This window comes from Pristis pectinata, chromosome 3 (genome assembly GCF_009764475.1).
Source record: "Pristis pectinata isolate sPriPec2 chromosome 3, sPriPec2.1.pri, whole genome shotgun sequence".
NCBI lineage: Eukaryota > Metazoa > Chordata > Chondrichthyes > Rhinopristiformes > Pristidae > Pristis > Pristis pectinata.
Genome location: NC_067407.1, coordinates 78387409 through 78397909, shown reverse-complemented (window position 1 = coordinate 78397909; position 10501 = coordinate 78387409).

Below are 10501 nucleotides of genomic sequence, written 5' to 3'. Positions count from 1 at the left end.
AGGCCTTCACTGAGTGAGTGGACTCAGAGTGTCAACAGAAACTCCTCCCTGCTGAAGGCCATCGTATTCAGCTGCAAATCATGTATATCAGTTAATTAATCTTTCTGTTCAACCATATTACAACTCATTACTACCCCATCCTTGCAGTCATTAGAGTTCTCTGTAAGTCATTCTAACCATTGCCACTTTCACAGATCTGATGTAGAACTTGGTGTTGGATTTGTTCAGCTTTGTTTATTTATGACTGTTATTCCAGCTCTGACTGACCACTGATATTCCTCTCTTCTTCCCTGATTTTACTTGCTACCTCTCCATCACACCTGCCAGGCTTCAGACATACTGGGTCAGCCTCCTTCATCCCGCACCTTCGGGTTTGCACTGGTCGGGTGCTGGATCCCAACTAACAAAGTATTTATTGATGTCCAGGTCCTGTTGGGTTACTTCCAATGTATCAGAGGATATATCGTATTATACGCAAATATACCCATAGTGATCGATATCGCCATCTGCAATGTTAAGATTTACAAGCTATTGATGATCTTTCGCCCTGTAAGGAGATCTCTCTTTTCACATCTTCTGAGTTGGTTCATTGTAAATATTCCTCAAACATTCCCGATTCCAGTCAGGTGTCATTGTTTTTTGGAAAAATAATCTCCTTTCGACTCTGGACCCTGAACCACATTGTTTGACTGTTTTACTGCTTTCTATTACAGGACAGACCACGCCATTTGACCCCACAGGTCTTTTCGAGCACTAATACTCCACAGAAGCATCGTCCAAGCTTACTTCACCCGGGCAGCTCATCCTTCTCTTCCACCCTCCCTGATGCATTTAGATAACTTCCCTTTAGTGCTTATATTGTAGTCACTCTTTCTGAGGAGAGCCCCGAATGAACACAACCATTGGATCTACTTCCCTGCTTACTGTTTGATTCAATGCATCTCTCTCCTAACAGACGTACGGAGAAACATTCAAAGAAGGAATCCAGCACACATGTAATTCAGGTCTTATCTCTGTAGTGACTCTGTGCCATCCCAGTCGATCAGTGGATCATTAAAAGTGCTTGGAACAACAATTTCACCATCTCCTCATTTCCCCATTCTGACAATCGATTTCCTCTTCCAATTTCTCACCATGAGTTAAGAGCCCCTTTTGCATCAGGGAAGGTGCAGTTGTTGCAGATCGATGCTCTCTGCCCCAGGACATCACTGGCCAATGTCCTAAGCACAAGCATCTTCTGCTGCTTCATCAACAACCTTCTCTCCATGGCGATGGCAGAAGTGGGGATGTTCACCGATGTTGCTCAATGTTCAATTCCATTCACAACTCCTGTGATAATGAAGCAGCCCATGCCTGCATGCATCCAGTGCTGGATATTATATAGGCCTGGCCTGATGTGGCCGTTACAGTGTATCGACGCTTGTTTTCCACTGACCTTTCAAAATATTGCCTCAGCCTGAATATTTCCCTCAGACATCAGTCCCTCTTTCCAATGTGTGTTTGTTCCTTTATCAACACTTCTACCTGTCTCCTTTCCTGACCACTGTCATCCCCTGCGACTATTTTCAATAATAAATTTAACTTCCACCCTTACTCTTTGATTGAGTTTAAAGAACTGATCAGAGATTCTATTCCACAGAATGAAATATGTGGGTATTAAAGGAAGTTGAAGAAATTGATTCAGGGAGGAGATGAATGGGTTATTCTTGGCTTTGTATGACAGTGTAAAACATGTTCTCGGTCTCAATCATTAACACTAGATGGTATTTCTCAGCCTTACCATTAAATCCCTTCCATTTCACTTTGGACCCTCCTCAACCACTGCTAACAAACGTTTCCCCTTCACATTCCATCCCCTCATTGCTGAAAACTGTGTCCATCTACTCATTGCCCGTATGCGGTTTTCAGCAGAAAAATTCATTTATTACCTTGTATTCTGAAGCAATATCTTTTTTGTAAAAAGAATCAATAAAATGAAAAATTTCTTTCACAACTTTGCAAACTACTGTTGCTACATAATCTTGCAAACAGATCTCTTCCCATCTCATCCCAGCAGCTCACTGGAATGTCCTCTGGAGGAATAATTACCTTCATCCTCCTCAGTCTGCTGATTGTTTAACAGAATCAATGGACGTGTTGTACAAACCCCACCAATGCTTCAATGTCTCTCTGACCTTGACCTTTAAGAACATTGAATATTGCCTGTGTACATGAGTGTGTTTGCTCCTTCATCCACCCTTCTACCCCTCTTCCTTCCTGACCCCTGGGAATATTATAACCATGACATTTATTCCCTCTTGTCCCTTCACCACTCACTTCCTGTCAGGGCAATGAGGTCGCGAAGTCTCTTATACAATGACTTTGAATTCTAATCTCTCAGAGAATGACCACACACACTCCTCATTCAGCCTTTCTTCATATGTACCGTCATCCTTGAAGGTTCATCCAAGTGAACACACGCAAATTGAAGGCAGACAAAAGACTGAGGTCCATCCAACTGTCCCCCACTGTCTTGGTTGTCAGGTGTACATTGAGAATGGAGACATTGACTGATCCCATCAATCAATCTCCAATCAATCTCAACACACACCCTGACATCAGGGAGGAAAGCCCAGTGACAGAGAGCTTTGTGAACTAACGGTCCATGGCCAACTTTTCCTCCCAAGACTCCTCTGATTAATTCCCCATCAGACTGAAATGACCCTCACACTGTTTCCAACATGGTATTTCCTGAAAGAATGTGAATCTGAAATTCAGTGAATAAATACACAATACTTCCACCATCACCTTAGGGTGCTGGTTCAATGGACTGTACATTCAGCAACATCTAGTTTATTCATATTTATCCCAATTCAGAACATTGAGGACTTTCAAAAACTCAAAGTGTTCATGAAAACACAGCACAAATGCAGAAAAAATGTTGCACTTTAAAATGTACTCAGAACCTTGAGAGAAATATTTCCTGCAACAGCCTTGCTTCACCTTTCATAATCGTTAAATGTCACAAAGACTTCTACAAATATCAAAATTATTCTTCAAGTTTGCTCACTGTCACAATGTGGGAAAAGGGACGACATTCATGTTACAGGACACTGCCGAGAGTGAGAAGATGAGGCAAGTCTTGCATTTATGCCGACTTCATCATGTTTAGCAGCAGAGTCAAACTCACTGAGCATAAGGCTTGAATCCATGCTCCTGATTACTTGCATATGCTGCCACCATTGCCCACATTGACATATTTCATGCATATATTTAGAATTTTGCTAACTAGAGGTGCAACACCAACATCTCTCAAGAAGCTCAACACCATCCAGGACAAAGCAGCCCACTGGATTGACACCCCATCAACCACCCTAAACAGTAATTCCCTCCACCACTGGCACACAGTGGCTGCAGTGTGAACCATCTACAAAATGCAGTGCAGTTACTTGCCCAGGGTGCTCCGACAGCACCTCCCAAACTCACAGCCTCTACTGCCAAGGACAACAATGTACAAGGAAGATTGTCCATTCAGCCTTATCTCATCTGCCTCTCTCAGGTGAGGACATCTGCACAGTGATCCTCCTCTGCTCTCTTGTTAATGGCATCTCCTCCAACTGTCTCTCCCCCAACACATGTGAAGCCAAGTGCTTCCATTGCCTGCTCCTCTCTGCCTAGAGAGAAGGAATTGGAAACACTCTCCTACGGCAGACAAGAGAGCCTTTGACACCTTATCTCACTCACCACCCACCCCATGTTGGGAGAAATTAGTGACATCTGCACTTCTGCCAAGAAGGAGCTGGATGTAAAAGAGTTAAGGACCATGGTGACCTGTCATTGGCACTGGCAGGGTGGTCCAGGCATGGCACTGTGGCTGCAGCTCTGCACACGGCCCATGACCCATCTCTGTGCCCAGCTCCTCGGAGAACTCTGCTGGCATTGCTACTCAGGAAGGTGGGCTCCTGACACCTGCTCCTGGGTCACTCTGGCAGGGTCGGCCCTCCTGGACACAGACTTTCTCCCCTTCTTCCTCCTGCCTCTTCTGGCAGCTTGGAATAATCTCTGGGCCCCCTTCCTCCTCCTCCTTCCTGGAATGAAGATGTGTCCTTCTGACTTGCTCTACGGAACAGCAATACAGAAGAGCCCACGGAGGCTACACTGACAGGGAGTTGCTGCTTGAGGAAGCAGTGATTCAGTGATCAAGTGTGAGGTACGGCAGGTATTGGTATTGGTATTGTTATTAGTTTATTATTGTCACTTGTACCGAGGTACGGTGAAAAACTTGTCTTGCATACCGATACCGAAGTACAGATGCTGGTGAGCGTTCTTTGCTGTGGCATCTACGTGATTTGACCAGAACAGGCTGTTGGTGATGTTCACTCCCAGGAACTTGAAGCTCCCAACCCTCTCGACCTCAGCACCGTTGATGTAGACAGGTGCATGTACACCACCCCCTTTCCTGAAGTCAATGACCAGTTCTTTCGTTTTGTTGACATTGAGGGAAAGGTTGTTGTCATGACACCATTCTACTAAGCTCTCTATCTCCTTCCTGTACTCCGACTCATCGTTGTTTCAGATACGGCCTACAATGGTGGTATCATCTGCAAACTGGTAGGTGGAGTTAGAGCACAATCTGGCCACACAGTCACGAGTGTATAGGGAGTAGAGTAGAGGGCTGAGGACGCAGCCTGGTGGGGCACCAGTGTTGAGAATAATCATCCTGGAGGTATTGCTGCCTATCCTCACTGATTGCGGTCTGTTGGTTAGAAAGTCAAGGATCCAGTTACAGTGAAAGGTGTTGAGTCCTAGGTCTCGGAGTTTGGTGACAAGTTTGCTTGGGATTATTGCATGGAAGGCAGAGCTGTAGTCAATAAACAATAGTCTAATGTAAGTGTCTTTACTGTGCAGATGCTCCAGAGCTGAGTGTTGGGCCAGGCAGATGGCGTCCTCTGTAGACCTGTTTCGGCGAAAGGCGGATTGCAGTGGGTCAAGATCGTATGGGAGGCTGGAGTTGATGTGTGCCATGACCAGCCTCTCAAAGCACTTCATGATGGTGGATGTAGTAGGGACAGAGGCACACAACACACCAGGGAGTTCAGTAATGCCAGGAACCACAGACTAAGTCTCTTACGAGGGAATTGTGAAAACCTTGAAAGGACAATTTCATGCATTGCTGGCTGAGATTTTCCAGATGTAGTAGGGACAGAGGACTCCACGTTTGGCTCATTTATCCAGGGAGCAGAAGAGAGGGTTGAAGAATCCGTTGTCAGGTTCAGGACACTGGGTAAAAAGTGCCATTTTCAGGCCTTCTCAGATCCGTCACTGCCAGACTGTTTAGTGTGCAGGATGGCAACAAGTGGGTCCAAGTAAACCTGACTGAGGCGCTGAATCCACAGGGATCCTGCCTGGGCTCCGATATTTCCAAAATCCTCTGTTATTATGGGATTACCCAGTGCCAGGATGGACCAAGGTCTTTACAGCCAGTGGGCTTTGTTTGATGTGGTGACTGTTGCGATGGGATGAGATCTGGCAGCCAATTCCTACAGACAGCAATGGGATCAGGACCAGCTTCAGATTAGTGCATCACTTCACCAGGTTGGTCTCACTGAACTTGGTGGTCACTCTCTGGGTCACCTGAAAGGTGGATCCCAAAAAACCTGTGGTGGTCCGATTGCTAAATTGGGAACCTTTTTCTTTCTTTTTACGGAACACTTGTACAATATTTCAGAGTCACCAGCAGACGTATTTCTCACTGATCTCCCCGATATCCTTTTGATGATGTCAGGAGCACCTGGATCAATGACAGTCAGTGTGCACACTGTATTACTTAACACAGGTAGCACACAACCCAATACTGCTGCCTCTGTTATGATGCACACCAAACTTGGCTAACATGGCATGGGCCTAGCAGTCATAGAGTCACACAGCACAAGAATAGGCCATTCAGCCCACCAAATCCATACTGACCATTAGTCCCAACTCTATACAGTATCTGTCCGAGTCTTACTTGACCTTCCAGAATGCATCACCATGCACTTGTCAGGTCCCCAATCTTTCATTTCCTCAAGGCTGCACAGTTATAGACAACAGTAACCAGCATGGGTTTGCCTGGACCTTGTGACCATCATACACCCTAAACACAGGCCCAACACAGACCCTTTCCTCTCCCCTTTATTCCACCAACTATCATGGTGAAGGGCAAGAATGTGTTCTTCACAAATGTTCCCTGCTTCCTGTAATGAGTGAGATTAATGTTGAAATTACTGGGAAGTAAATGACTGAGGTCCATTGAATGTGGGTCCAAAATATCTTTGGAAAGCATTTTCTGTGACGGAATCAGTGGTGGGATGAATACAGCTTGAACTTCTCGTGTTCAGCCGACAGTAACTAAAATCTGCAAAGTCGATCTGTTCCTATGTGACCAATGTTAATTACAGTCATTGAACAAACAGGAGGAATGAATTGCTTCATCCCAGGGAAGTTGTTATGAAAATTCAACAAAACAACATGTTGGGAAATCCACGAAATCCCACAAAAAATCTGAAACATGCAGTCTTTCAATGTTGAGGAAGAGTAAGATACCAGAGTTGTTTCTGGGATACAAATTAATGTCCAGGCAATTAGTGGCCACAACAGAGGGAGAATTTCCACCCCAGTGTCCCATGACGGACTCTCATTGCTGTCAACACCTCGACCAAATCTCCCTTCAGCTTCTCTGATCCAAGGAGAGAGGCCGCTCATCTTCCATATTGTGATATTCCCGTTCCCATCGGTAAATCTCTGCTGCCAGCCATTCTGAGCTTTTCCTGCCTTTCTGGAGGTGCCCAGAACCAGGCACCATTTCCTAGCTGGTGCCGATCCAGAGTCTGACATTGTTCGGGATTCCTGCCTGCCTGTTGCTCCCTGTGCCACCACTTCTAAAGCCCAGGATCCATAAGCACAAGAACACAAGGAAGAAGGAGCAGGAGTCGGTCCCCTGGTTCCTCACGCTTGCCCCTCGCCCTCATTCAATGTGACCATGGCCGATCTACCCTGGCCTCAATCCCACCTCGGTACCAGTTTCAGACTAAACTGGAAACACGGGCGGACATTTGACAGCTGTGGCAGGGCTTGCACAATATTACTCCCGACAAGGTGAGATTGGTCACCATATGGGGCAGTGACCCATCACTCCCGGATGAACTCAGTGCCTTTCATATGCGCTTTGATCGGTAGAAGTATGACACACCCACGCGAGGCTACACATCTCCGGATGACCTTGTAATCTCAGTCTCTGAGGCCGACGGCTGGACATTCTTCAAGGGTCTGAACCCACAAAAGGCGTCCAGTGCAGGCGGCGTACATGACCGAGTACTAAAGATCTGTGCAGTCCAACTGGCTGGAGTATTTACAGACACATTAACCTCTCACATGCATGGTCTGAGGTTCCCACCTGCTTCAAAAAGGCACCTATTGTACCGGTGCCCAAGAAGAACGTGGTGACCTGCCTCAATGACGACCATCTGATCAACCGTAATGAACTGCTTTGAGAGCTTGATTATGGCACGAGTCACCTACTGCCTCCGAAATGACGTGGATCCACTTCAGTTTGCCTCCCGCCACAACAGGTCATCAGCACAGGTGATTTCTCTGGCTCTTCACTCTGCTCTGGACCATCTGGACAACAGGAACACCAATGTCAGGCTGCTGTTCATCGACAACTGTTTGGTGGTCAACACAATCATCCCATCCAAACTTATCATCAAGCTTCAAGACTTGGGCCTCTCTACTTCCCTCTGCAACTGGACCCTCGACGTCCTCATCGGCAGACCTGAATCAGTGGGGATTGGTAACAACATCTCCTCCTCACTGACCATCAACACAGGTGCACCTCAAGGCTGTGTGCTCAGTTCCCTGCTCTACCTCCAATACACACATGACTGTGTGGCTCCAATGCCAGACACAAGTTTGGCAACAATACCATTTTTTATTTCAAAAGTAGACTTTATTCATAATAAATAATATATACAAAGGAAGAAACAGTGCAAAACACACCTTCACATTCATGGTCGTTACATTCAGTCGTGTAAACTTTAAAATAAAGAGGAAGAAACATGGCACCATTGCCCATCACCTGGCTCCCTGAGGTGATACCCCTTTCATTGTTTCAGGGGCTTCCCCACCCAACTCAGGCCCTTCATGTGTGGCAGCAGAAGAACCCAAGACTCTAGTCTTTCCCCACAGAGCCTTAGCATTGGTTGCACTGAGCTTCAGTGCCTCCCTCACGATGCACGCCTGCAGCCTGGACTGTGCCAGTTGACTCTGGCCCCGGATGTCAACTCGAACTGGTCTCAGATGCTGATCAATCTTGGAACTGACAATGGATCTGAGCAGAGGACGGCGACATCGTCCACGTGCTGGGAGGTTTTCACTTGTGTGCCTCCACTACCTGACAACGTCACCCCTCTTGTTCTTTCTTCCTTCCTGATGGATTCGGCAAAGGGTTCTATGCAGCACACAGACAAGACGGGGGAGAGTGGACAACCCTGCCTGACCCCAGACTTGTCTCCCACCCATTGGTTTGAACTGCATTCTGGACATCTGTGTGGAGCAGCTGGATCCAATTCCTGATTCCCTCCCCAAAACCTATTTCAGAGAACACGTCCATCCTGTACGTGTGGGATATCCTGTCGATGAACTTCACCTGGTCTAAGCTGACCAAGCAGGTGTCCACCCTTCTGTCCTGATCGTCGGTGGTGCTGTCCCTGAGTAGCAGAAGGTTGTCAGGGATTTTCCTGCCAGGTACAGCACAGGTTTGGTCTGGGTGGGTGACCTGTCCCAGAGCAGAATTGACCAGGTTGGCCATGGCCTTGGACAGGATCTTATAGTCCACATTCAACAGGGAAATGGGTCTCCAATTCCTGATGTCCTCCCTCTCCCCCTTCTGCTTGTTGATGAGGGTGATGATGCCTTTCCTCATGGAGTCTGACCTGCTGCCAGCCAGAAGCAGAGTGTTCTACACTTCCAGCAGGTCCGGGCCCATCCAAACCCACAGAGCCCACTACAACTCCGCCGGTAAGCCATCGCTTCCGGGGTTTTCATTCATGCCAAGAGAAGGGATGGAGCCAGTCAGCTCCTACAGGGTCAGTGGCTGATCCAGACTCGTGTACTGTTGAAAGTATCCTGACTGGTTGCATCATGGTCTGGTACGGCAATTCGAATCCGCAGGAACATCAGAAGCTGCAGAGAGTTGTGGACTCAGACCTATACATCACAGGCACATCCCTCCCCACTGATAAAAGTACCTCCATGAGGTGCTGACTCAAGAAGGCAACATCTATCATCAAAGTTCCCCACCATCCGGGCCGTGCCATCTTCTCACAGCTACCATCAGGCAGGAGGTACAGAAGCCTGAAGTCCCAAACCACCAGGTTCAAGAACAGCTCCTTCCCTTCAACCATCAGGTTCTTGAATCAACCTGCACAACCCTAATCACTACCTCAGTCCCACAACACTATGACCACTTTGCACTCCAATGCACTTTGTTTTTGTTTTGTTCTAATTGTGTTCTTTGTTGTATAATTTTGTACAACTGAAGTTTAGTTTATGTTTTTCTTGTGAATGCTGTGTCTCTCGTGCTGTTGCTTGTGATGCTGCTACAAGTAAGTTTTTCATTGCACCTGTGCAGGCATGTGTTGTGCGTATGACAATAAACTCGACTTTGACTTTGACCTTGACCTTGACAGTTGAGTTTCCATCCCAGTGTTTGTACACCGCATATATCTGACCAGATTATGCCATTCATTTGTTAATTGATGTTTCAGACATGGTGTTGATGTGGTAATGTGTTTATTCTGATCTCGGTAACTAACAATGATCACGTCACCCGTTGATCCCTGTGGATGCCACCTGCCTGTATAAATATAGGCCTCTATTGAACGAGTGGACTCAGAGTGTCAACAAAGTCTCTTCCCTGCTGAAGGACGTCGTAGTTTGCTGCAAAGATGAGAACCATCGATCTACTACTTCTGCTCGTTCACATCGGATTTTATTACTACCGGATCCTTGCAGTCGTTGGAGTTCTCTGTAAGTTATTCTAACCATTGCCACCTTGACAGATCTGATGTGGAACTTGGTGTTGGATTTGTTCAGCTTTGTTTATTTATGACTGTTATTCCAGCTCTGACTGACCACTGATATTCCTCTCTTCTTCCCTGATTTTACTTGCTGCCTCTCCGCCACATCTGCCAGGCTTCAGACTTATTGGGTCAGCCTCCTTCATCCCGCACCTTCGGGTTTGCACTGGTCGGGTGCTGGATCCCAACTAACAACGTATTTATTGATTTCCAGGTCCTGCTGGTTTATTTCCAATGTACCCAGAGGATACGATGTATTTTATGTAAATTGACCCATTTTGGTCGATATCACTGTCTGCAATGTGAGATGATCAATCCAATGCCTTCCCAAGGATGCTCAGATGTTGAGAATGAACAGAAACAAAAGGTGTCTCCAGTGGATCTCGGTCAATGTCCCGTCCCTAGAA